A 12,456-nucleotide genomic window follows, 5' to 3' on the forward strand; every position below is an offset into this window, starting at 1 on the left:
ATCTCCATTCCCAGGTACACAATGGATTGGGAGGGAATGAGCTGAGACTTTTCTAGGTTGACTAACAGACCCAGTTCTTTGATTAAGTCCAAAGTCCAGTTGAGACTCTCCAGACAGCGACGACTCGTGGAGGCTCTCAACAGCCAGTCGTCTAAGTAAAGGGAGGCTCTGATGTCCGATAAGTGGAGGAATTTTGCTATATTCCTCATCAGATGCGTAAACACCATAGGAGCTGTGCTTAGGCCAAAACACAGGGCTTGGAATTGGTAGACAACCTTTCCAAAAACGAATCTCAGGAAAGGTTGGGAGTCTGGATGAATAGGAACGTGAAAGTAAGCATCTTTCAGGTCCAACGAGACCATCCAGTCCTCCTGCCTGACCGCTGCTAGGACCGACTTCGTCGTCTCCATCGTGAACGTCTGCTTGGTGACATAAGCATTGAGCGCGCTGACGTCCAGCACCGGTCTCCAACCTCCTGTCTTCTTGGCCACCAGAAAGAGACGGTTGTAGAAGCCCGGGGATTGATGGTCCCGGACTATAACCACTGCCTTCTTCTGTAAAAGGAGCGACACCTCCTGGTGCAACGCTAGCCTCTTGTCCTTTTCTTTGTAGTTGGGAGAGAGGTTGATGGGAGATGTGGTCAGAGGGGGTTTGCGGCAGAATGGTATCCTGTAACCCTCCCTCAGCCAACTGACAGACTGGGCGTCTGCACCTCTCTTTTCCCAGGCTTGCCAGAAGATCTTGAGTCTGGCTCCTACTGCTGTCTGGAGATGAGGAGAGTCAGTTTTTTCCTTTAGAAGCCTTGGAACCTTTCCTAGACTTGCTCCTGGAAGAGTCTGGACGGGAGCTTCCTCGGCTGGGGGCTCTACCACGAAAGGGCGGAATAAACCTCGTAGCAGGAGTATCAGCCACTGGGGTGCGATAAGTCCTGGGGACTGAGGTAGCAACCTTAGTCTTACGAGCCGATGAGGCCACAAGATCATGGGTGTCCTTTTGTATCAGGGCCGCAGACAAGTCCTTAACAAGCTCTTCGGGAAAAAGGAATTTCGAGAGCGGAGCGAAAAGGAGTTGAGACCTTTGACAAGGTGTGATGCTGGAGGAAAGGAATGAACAAAGCTGCTCCCTTTTCTTAAGAACCCCTGACACAAACATCGATGCAAGCTCGCCAGATCCATCCCTAATGGCCTTATCCATGCAGGACATCAAGAGCATGGCAGAGTCCTTGTCCGCAGGGGAGGTCTTCTTGCTAAGGGCCCCCAGGCACCAGTCTAGGAAATTGAACATCTCAAATGCTCTAAAAACACCCTTCAGGAAGTGATCAAGGTCTGAGAAGGTCCAGCAAACCTTAGAGCGCCTCATTGCTGTTCTACGAGGAGAGTCTACCAAACTTGAGAAGTCAGCCTGGGCAGAGGCAGGTACTCCCAAGCCTGGTTCCTCTCCTGTGGCATACCAAACGCCCGCTTTAGAAGTGAGCTTAGTCGGAGGAAACATAAAGGAAGTCTTTCCAAGTTGTTGCTTAGACTGCAACCACTCCCCTAAAATCCTTAACGCTCTCTTAGAGGACCTTGCTAAGACGAGCTTAGTATACGTAGACTTAGCTGGCTGCATGCCCAGCGAAAACTCAGATGGCGGAGAGCGGGGGATAGCAGAGACAAAGTGGTCTGGGTATACCTCTCTGAAAAGAGCCAAGACCTTACGAAAGTCAATAGGAGGCGGAGAAGACTTGGATTCATCCACGTCTGATGAGGGATCCAGGTGTGCAGCCTCATCATCAGAAACCTCATCACCAGAGTGTAGCGAAGAGATAGGTAAGGTATGCTGAACAGCAGAATCAGCACGAGCTGGAATAAAAATACTTGTGGTTTCCTCCTCAAGTCTCTGTTGAGGGAACACCTGAGGCTCAGGCTGCAAAGGCTGATCAAAAGAAGTAGCAGAAGGTAGGCGCATGGGTGGAGGGGGCTGACTCCTGGCATGAGTGTCTGAACTCAAGAGTTGCGCTTGCTGTGTGGTTGGTGGATGCGCAGTAGCAGGTTCCTGAGGAACGAGTTGAGGTTCCTGAGGTGTGAGCTGTGAGCGATGAGGTAGTGGCTGCGCAGAACGCAGTAATTGTCTCGCGAGTTGAGGTTCCTGAGGCGCAAGGCTAAGGTGTTGAGGTGCTTGCCTTGAGGAGGGTTGAGGTCGCTGCAGCGAGAGCTGAGGAGACTGACTCATGGATGGGAGAGGTTGTTGTACCTCAAGAGAGTGTTGCCTCACTGGTGGAACTGCAAGTGGAAGCGGAGGAAGTAAGGTATAAGCTTCCTGTTCCCATTGCTGAGGTTGCCTTAAGGAAGGCGGAGGGAGCTGCACACCACTGGAAACAGTCAACTCAGAACGTGGTAAGGTATCCTGAGGAGCCTCAACATCGTACGCCTGGCAGGCAGTACTGCGGTTAGGCGGAGCGATCGCAGGAGGAGGTGTAACCTTCTCAGCCTGACACTCACGCATCAAGACCGCAAGTTGTGACTGCATGGACTGCAGTAGAGTCAACTTGGGGTCGGCAGACACTAAGGTCTGCTGAGGTAAAGCCTTAACAGCAGAGATCTGTTGCGGCAGCACCTTACTCCTCTTAGGAGGAGTGCATTCAACTGATGACTGCGGCGAGTCAGAGCTGATCCAATGACTGCAGCCAGGTTGAGCTCTTGAGGTCTGGACTCTGCGTTTGAGTGGTCTTGAGACCTGAGTCCAACGTTTCTTCCCTGACAATTCTTCAGCAGACGAGTAAAAGACGGGCTCAATCGTCTGCAGGTGGGAGTGACGGTCTCTGGAAGACACGCCCGCAACCACCGAGGATACTTCTGTGCGCCGATCAAGGCCTGCCGAACCCTTTTGCCCTTCGACATTGCTTCTCCCCTGGGCTTGGGAGCTTGCAAGAGGTCCCGGACTGGGAGGACGACTGGCACGCACAGAAGTACCCTCACGCACCACACTGACACTGACACTAGCACTTGGCACTGCACTGACACTAGCACTCGTCACAGCACTGGCACTAATACCACCCACTGCACTCTTGACCTTAAGTTCCTTGACTTCGGCCATAAGAGACTTATGATCACTAACCACTGACTCTACTTTGTCACCTAAAGCCTGAATGGCACGCAAAACAACAGACATATCAGGTTGAGGGCAAATAGTAGGTTCGGGGGTAGCCACTACAGGGGGAGGAAAAGGTAGGGGATCATGAGGTGAGGAAAAAAGTGAAGAGCGAGAAGAACTCCTCCTAACTCTCTCTCTCTCTAACTTGGTTGAATACTTAAGAAATCGGACAAAATCAAGTTCCAAAAGTCCGGCGCATTCCTCACATCGATCTTCTAACTGACAGGGCCTTTCCCTACAGTCAGAACAAGCGGTGTGAGGATCTACCGAGGCCTTCGGAATACGCCTATTACAAGACCTACATCGTCTATGGGGTGGGGCTTGTGAAATGTCAGACATCTTGAATCAAAAGAGTTAGCCAAGTGGGGATTCCAAATCAAGCAAAAAGATCGTTAACCGTTAATCAGGACTAAATAATAGCTATCTAAGCTAATATAGAAGTTTTCCAGTAAAGCGACAGCCGAAATCTGAGAGAAATACTTCACCAAAAGCCGTGAAAATACTCCAAGATCATAAGCGTATCCCAGAACGTCTTGCCGGAAGCACGACAGAGGAAAAATTGAGGAGGTGTCAACAAGAAGTACTGTAGTACCTGGCCACAGGTGGCGCTGGTGAGTACACCCCCTTCTAGTATTGTGATAGCTGGCGTATCCCTCCGTAGAATTCTGTCGGGCAACGGAGTTGACAGCTACATGATTATCGGGTAAGTTTAATATTGAAAAATTTCTTATTTTGAGTCATGTTATGTTTTTACAATGTCCGATAGATACAGTAGATGTGTGGGAATTGCCAAGCTAAACGCAATCTTCCCTACAGGGAATAGTAACTCTATTATATATATATATTCAAGGTTGTTTATATTTAAAATACTTGAATAAAATTTTGATAAAAAATAAAGTTAAGTTTGAAATTTTATTTTCTTGTTCATAATAGGGTGTTCTGAATATATACTGTGTCACTGAGTATTACAGTTACGTCTAATACTAACACAATTGGTTTTGTACAGTATATAAACTACTGTTTATATTTTTTGGGAAGAATTATGGTAAATGAAAATGGTATCCCTTCTAAAGATATGAATTTTCTTATCTTTAAACTGAATAAGTACTGCGGTATTTACCATTTAATATTAAATGTACTACACACTAAACAGTACAGTAATTCCTTGACATACGAGTGCCCCAATATATGAGCAATATACGAGCTAGTGTAAGCAACTGGGTAGGCAAATCAGACTTGCTTCCTTCGAGAAACAGCTTGCTGGCCTTCTGATGATAAAAAAGGAAGTAAAGAGGTTAGGATCTATACTGTATACTCGATCACTAACTTGAAAGGTAAGAGAGTACTGTATTGGCGTGTCAAATAGTTATCCATTGTCCCAAAGACAACTAATCTCTCTGCTCATCATCAACTTGGCTTGCTCTCATTGGCCTTTCTGCTTACAACGATCTACTCCTCACAATGGTAACTTAAAACACAATTTTATTGTACAAAAACTAACAAATTCTGCAAGTTGGTTGGTGAAAGAGATACTGTTTGTGGGAAATCAAGTAAGGAGTGTTTTTAATCACTTTCCTTACCAGATTCTAAGTGTTAATTGAATAGCATTGGATTCCCTGCTGGATTCACTGTCCAAGAATGCTAACAAATCCGCCAATGAATCCAATTAAATTCAATAAACAATTTTAGAATCTGCTAAGGTAAGTAATCCAAGAACACTCCTTACTTGATTTCCAACAAACAGCATATTTTTAATGCACAAAGATTACATAATAAGCTCACTTTAAACATCTGAAGGACCGAAAAAGTGGAAAACTTTTTTTTCGTGAAATATTATGATACTGTAAATTTGACAATTAATGTGGACTACGTTATACAGTATATTTTAGATACCAAAGAATGTATAGGACAAAGAAATCTTGCAGATCCTGCAGGGCACAAAGCTTTTCCTTGTGACTCACGACCAAGAAAACAGCCCTTGAAGTAAAGTTAAATTTGCTTTAACATATTTAAGACACCACCATAGTTCTTTTTACTATTTTAGGATGAGAATAGTATTCGAGAACAAAAAGGCTAACTCCTCCAACCTGTCCTCTCTTGGAACAGGAAATAAAGTATAACTATTGGGGGTCACTCCACCAATCTGAGCTTTTCCAAAACCTTGAAGTCATGTTTCAGCTATATAACGCTATACGTCAAAACCCTTCTCATTTATCAATTCTCTGATTTACATTGTTTTATTTCTAAACTAGAAAAGCACTCTGAAAATGCAGACCTCCGCACGGCAGTTTATTTCTCAAGCCAGCTTCCTTTTCCCAGAATCAATTTAGACCGTAGGCGTATTTGAAGTCTGTGTAACAACCATGTGCGAACTTGCGATTAAGGTTAGGGTTAATTCGGTCGACCTTTTGCTCGACTTTGACCTTGACCTTTGGCCTAGGACCTTCAAAATTGAATCACTTCCACGTCTCAACATAAAAGTTAATCCCTTAAAGTTTCACTATGAGTAAAATTGTGGCCAGGAAGTTGTTCACAAACAGAAAAACGGGCAAAAACATAACCACCTCCCAACTTCGTTTGCGGAGGTAAAGATTGAATATTGACATAGCAGCAGTTTATGGCATCCTTTTTTAAAGAAGATCCATATTCTTGAATTAACCAAATAATAATTTTGTATTTTTTTTTTTTTTGATAAGTATGATTTATCCATTCTGCATGAGAGATGCATTATTTGACGTTATGATTTCTTGTAAAATTTCCTGCAGACTACATTTTCAGTCTTGAACATACAATCATTTTCAAGATGTCCACACCTTTAACAGTGGAAGCAGATGACCTCGTGGTACCTATTAAGTATGCTTTACATTCCCCATCATAATGCAATCTTGTCTCACTTTTCATGCAGAGCCTTTCGAATGTCCCTCACATTTCAGTATGAACTAAGGGGCACTCGGTAGAGAGCATGCTTTCGCCAGGCCAAGCAATCTTATTTTGCTCCAATGCATACTTATACTTCAATGTATTTTCTTCAAAATCTAATGTACGTGTCCACCAGGTTTTGTTAAAATTAATTCAGTAGTTTTGGCATAATGTTCACAAACAAAATATTAACACAGCGATTATTTTCAAAGTACTGCTGTGTACTTGCATTTTGATGTACTTTATCAAAAAAGTTAAAGATTCATCCTTGGGTCAAACACACCATGACTCCCAAGTTTGGTCAAAATCGATACAATAGTTTGTGTGTAAAAAGGCTCACAAACAAGCAAAGAAACAAATAAACTAATTATCCAAAATGTTACAGATTCATCCTTAGGTCATACCCAACATGACAACCAAGTTTGGTCATAACCAGTACTGTACTTTTTTCTGTAAAGTTGTTCACAAACCAACTAACTAACAAACAAACAAACGGATGAATACATACTCTTCGCGGCGAAGGCCATCATGTGGATAGTTCCACCAAACAAGTCACAAAACATAACAAACAGAGGAGCAGGATTGATAATGTGTTTCACCAAGGCTCCCAGTCAGATGCCTGGCCCCTCCACTGGCCCATCAAATGAAATTCCCAGTTGAGAAATGAATGGATATGGCTATAGTTTTTAAACACAAACATCACATTTTTCATGATATTTTGATCCAACTTAATTTTAATAGTTTATATATGAAGGTAGTGGAACTATAGTTACAGTTTTGGATAACTGCAATGCAATTTGCTACTGCTGCTTAAAGTTAATTTTCAGGGAAAAGAGACGAAGAAAAAGAAGGACCGGGATAGGTTGAAATTTAGAAAAGATTTAGAGGATCATAAATCTTTGTGTTATTGATGATATGCATTATTTTGATATATTTACAAGATAAAAATATACAATAGTTGAAAATTAAAACTTGATAATAGAAATTATGCTAGTGTTGAATATAAGGTTGTGAGGAAATTTACATTATAAATGATTTGATACATTTGCTTATAGTAGAGTTGAAAATTAATTGACATTCAAGCTCTATAATTTAAAACACAGGTTTACTAATACTAATAGTTTTATTCATTCACACGGATATATACATTCGAGAATAGTATAATTTACTTATTAAAGAATCGGTACATTAGTTTTGTGTAATATTTTTGGCACCCTCCCCCCCAACAATATCTTTACCTTAACTACCTTAACTAGCACCAAAAAACTGATCGAGTGCTAGCTAGCTACGCTACTGCCCTGAGAAAGGATAAGGATACCCTTAAACTGATTAAACTATACTGCATCCTATTCAAGCTAGAACAAATTTTAATATACGTGCAATGAATTATTAGAATTGGAGGTTAAAAATATTCAGGATAATTGCAATACAACGTGCGGCCAGCAAATCATGTTTAGAGTAGTTACGAATGGTCTTTAAGTTATTTAAAAAAAAAAAAAACTCTTATTCACCATATGTACTATTAAACAGAGGGGTACCTCAGAGGAGTGTACTAGACCCAATCTTATTCTGTATCTATACAATTGGTCTATCAAAAGTACTACAAATGAACGGAGTGACGTTTAAACTATATGCAGACGATACACAATTTTAATTTTCCATAAATATAGAAACTATAAACTAAATTCTTATCAGTGTTAAGGAATGGATGAAAATTAAACGAATAAAACTAAACGAAAATAAAACTGAGATTAAGATGGCTGAAAAGTAAAACAGCCCAAGAAACTTGGTCGAGATTCATATAACGAAAAAATAACAACTCTGTCCCAATGTCTAGTAAAGTTCGTGATCTCGGAGTATCTCTTGACTGTAACTTGTCTCTCAATGTTCAAATAAATAATGTAATTTAGTTAAACCTGCTAGATAAAAGACCAGAAACGCAGTCATTAAACAAAAATACAATTCGACTGTGGGTTCTAGAGGTTTCAAATAAGCGGCTCAAAGATAACATAAGAAGCCCCCACCTGACATCAGAAGAGCTGAGGATATGACTCTTCAGAAGTACTGATGATATAAGACTTCCAAGAAATTGAATATTTTTTAAATGCTACGATACCATGGATTTAACAATTAACGCAGATTACGCAATGTGATTATCTAAATTCTTAATGTATACGCAAAACAAATCTTATAGGTCCTAGAGGGCGCAGGAAATGGCCCTCAAAGTAATATTTAAACTTTAAAGACGACTTCTTGTGATAATAAACTGCACAAAAATCGTATCCTATCCAATCTTTGCCTTTTTCCTTACCAAATTTACATGTGGTATAGATTTTACTATTATTACTAGCCAAGCTACAACCCTAGCTGGAAAAGCAGGATTATATAAGCACAAGAGCTCCATCAGAGAAAAATAGCCTAGAGGAAAGCCAATAAGGAAACAAATATATTATATGAGAAGTGATGAATCAACAATATAAAATGTATCAAGATCAGTAAACGTTAAAGCAGATCTGTCCCATATAATCTATAAAGAGAGACTTGTGTCGGCCATTTCAACATGAAAATATTCCCCGCAAATTTAAACTTCCGAAGTTCCAACAATTTAACTACCTGATTATAAAGATCATTCCACAATCTGATCAGAGCTGGAATAAAACTTTTCGAATACTGTGCAGTTTTGAGCCTTATGATGGAGAAGGCAAGACTGTTAAAATTAACTTCATACCAAGTACAGTCTGGGAAGATTTGAATGAAAACGAAGGTCAGAATTATGAACTCTTATGCTTCATGCATAAAGTATCTGAACAGCAGTACCAGAGATTAATATCCAGATCAGAAATAAGAGATTTAAAATACCATAAGTTTCTATCCAATAAAGTAAGATGAGAGTCAGCAGCCGAGGACAAGACAGGTAGAAAAAAAGAATTAAACCATTTCTTTAAAATAGATTAATCACCGAAAATTAAAAAAAGACTTTCACAATAAGCCATTTTTTTGTGAAACTGAAAAAGAAACAAGACCAAAATTTAAATCGAGAATCACACCCAAAATTTTAAAGTTATATGTAATTAAACATTATTAATGCAGAGATCTGGATGTTGAGGAGTCACTGTCCTCGACTTGTTTACAATCATACTTTGTTAGGGTTCAGCTTCATGCCCCATCATTTGCACCAAACACTAATTTTAGCAAGATCTCTATTAAGGGATTCAGCAACCCTAGATCTACATTCAGGAGTTGGAACTCATGCAAAAAGAGTAGCATCATCTGTATATGCAACGAGCTTGTTTGAGGTCAAATCACATGTTTAAAGGTTTAAAGGCCATTCAGTAATGGCAGAGGCAAGGGACAGTGACATTGTCCTATCAAGCAGGGCAATGTCCTAGAGACTGACTATATTACGTATGATTATCGCCAAGCTCCCTCTCCACCCAAGCTAGGACCAAGGAGGGTCAGACAGTGGCTGCTGATGACTCAGCAGATAGACTTATAGGATCCCCCAAACACCCCATACTTAGCACACAAGGATGGTGAGGTTGCAGCGACCAAAGAAACTAACGAGTTTGAGTGGGACTCGAACCCCAGTCTGGTGATTATCAGTCAGGGACGTTACCACATGAAAAGAAATGGGCCAAGAACACTATGGTGTTCGTCAACAACAATTTTCAATCTATTACTCAAGATTTCAATAATAATTGCTCCCGTCATATGTTTCATTTATATAAATTCTCTAAATGTGATCACTGTTAATTTCGAGGAGAAAACTATTATAGTCGCTCAGGAGAGAGAGAGAGAGAGAGAGAGAGAGAGGAGAGAGAGAGAGAGAGAGAGAGAGAGAGAGAGTGAGAGAGAGAGAGAGAGAGAGCTTCATACGTCTTAGTTTGAATATAAAGATTAGTGTTAGCTCATTAAACATCAATGTTATTGTTTTCGGATAACTGCCATGGTGGAGGGTCACCAAGCATCAATAATAATAACCAAGGTCTATAGACCTTAATAGTGGAAATTAACAACAATTATAAAGATAAATTATTTCATTTTTAAATTACTGGCGACTCATAATCAAAAAATATATAAAAACATTTAACCAGGGAATTTTTTTAAAAGTTCTCATAAGGACGGTGGCATTATATGTCATAAAATCTTCCAGTAATCTAACAGCACTATGATTTAGTGTCATTGATTTCTATTGCACATTAGCTCTTACGATTATTTCCTATTAGGATTATGGATTAAAGTTAATCACCGACGTTAGTGTATAATTGCTATTATATGACGAGATATTATAACGCGACAGTAATTAGACAGCGCCCTTTCCATCACTTTTGACATAACTGTTTTCCCGCAAATTCCCGGTGTTCTCCTGCTGCTGCATTATCCACTAGCGGTGGCGTTGGGAATTATTCTGAATTAGAAGCCCCCACTCTCCCCTAATGTAAGGCCAAACTCACATGACCTCCTCCTTTTCAGCGGCACCTTGAAGACTGTCAAGATTCAGTACGTGGTTGACGCCGGTGAGAGATACACATTACACAATTTTCTCCGCCCATTTGACCGGCTTCAGTGAAGGAGTAATGTTTCTTTCCGCGACGTCGCTTATGGAAGTTCTGGGTTTGGACTTTGGTGGTGACTTCGTTGTTTTCCCCGCGGCAGATCGTTTTCAGAGTGGCAGGGAGACGTGGTTCCTGATTGCCTGGAAACGCATTCCTGTCAAGACGACAATGATGGGTCCGAGTCGCCCTCGGTCACCAAGAGCTCGCACCAAACTACTATTCGTGATTTGCGTGTTGGAGATGGGTCGCAAATGCCGATTGATAAAGAGAAAATCTTCCAAAGTGATTCTACTATTGAAAGCTACACAGAACCCGATGGCGAGATTTTCCTTACAGAAGAGAATAGTAAGGAGGAAAAGGATCTTACAACTTCAACAGTAGATCCACGAGAAACACTACAAAAACCAAGTGACCCTAAGGACTTGGGCGTACAGACAACACCCATCCCATCGGGACCTAAAGAAAACACGTCTGGAACTCATTCAGAAAATAGAACCACTGACCAAGAAGTTGCTGTTCTCTCCATAGGAAGAACCAACGATGCAGTCAGAAACGCACAAAGGAAATACTCATGGAGTGCAAAATTTCTTCCTCCGCAGGGGCCCCACGCACATCCACTCCGGAGAGACGAATTCTCCGAAGCAACCACGCAGCAACCGCACCTGTCTCGAATTGGGACGATGGAACCGAAACTCACGAGGAAGCCTTACCCTGTGGTCACTGTCACGAGCCGCGTATTATCATCCGGTAGGAATCGGAATGAAGGGAAGATACCAGAGATCGAGAAGAGTCCTTTGTCAAGAGACCCTCAGATCAGAAACATCGAGTTCGAACCCGTGCCCGAAGGAGACCTCTATCGCACGGATACAACCCATGCCAAACCGACCATCTTGGCTTGGGCAGGGGCATTCGTCTCTCTTCTCCAGCCTTCGCATTTCCCTTACGGTAAGATCACTGTGATAGTATGGCTTGATGTTCCATGGGATTTGCTTGATATACAGGGATGCATCGGGAGAAGGGAGGGAGTGGTGAAAGCGGATAACATGGTCGTCACTGGAAATGTGATGAGGTTGAGGTAAAACATAGGAGAGAGAGAGAGAGAGAGAGAGAGAGAGAGAGAGAGAGAGAGAGAGAGAGAGAGAGAGAGAGAGAGATTTCCGAAGTAACAGAGGGAGGTGGCACGATTGCCAAAGTTTTAATCGTTGGTAGAGAGAGAGAGAGAGAGAGAGAGAGAGAGAGAGAGAGAGAGAGAGAGAGAGAGAGAGAGAGAGAGAGAGAGAGAGAGAGACATTGTGAATTTGATGGCAGATCAGTGCTTAAATCATCTGGTTGACCTCGTTTCTTAATACGAGAAGAAAAGATTCTAATTAAGGCTACATAAGAAAGGTTCAATCTGCTTGAGAGGCGAGTCACTAATAATGTCCAACACGAAATAAAATCAACATACCAAAAAAAAAAAAAAAAAAAAAAAAAATAATTTTGGTCTTACTCAAAGACCCCCTATACTATTTTGAGCACATACAGACAGACAGTTCGGAGAAATATTTGGGCTTGCCTACCAATGCGATTAGTACTGCTACTTCCACTATGGTTTCAATGATTACTGATGATTAGGGTGTGAGAATAACTCATATCTTTCAGATTTCCACATCAACGCCACAGCCCTCTTGACTCAGGTGCCAGAAACATCTGTTCTGGGTCTTGTCTGACCAATGTTTTATTTTGCACTGCTAGATGTCACAATTCACACAATATTTTTCTTTCTTAAAACGAAAGGTTAGCTGAATCCCCGAGATATTTTTCTACCACATTGTAATATTTCAATCGTTTATCTTAATCCTGTATATTT

General features: G+C 41.3%; 1 pseudogene; it reads left to right on the plus strand.

Moving 5' to 3' along the window:
* The first annotated feature begins 5,935 nt into the window (after nt 1-5,935).
* The window catches only part of LOC137658915 (uncharacterized), a 46,409-nt pseudogene continuing 39,888 nt past the window's right edge, over nt 5,936-12,456 (plus strand).

The sequence above is a fragment of the Palaemon carinicauda genome, chromosome 19 (assembly GCF_036898095.1).
Source record: "Palaemon carinicauda isolate YSFRI2023 chromosome 19, ASM3689809v2, whole genome shotgun sequence".
In the NCBI taxonomy this organism is placed as follows: Eukaryota; Metazoa; Arthropoda; class Malacostraca; order Decapoda; family Palaemonidae; genus Palaemon; species Palaemon carinicauda.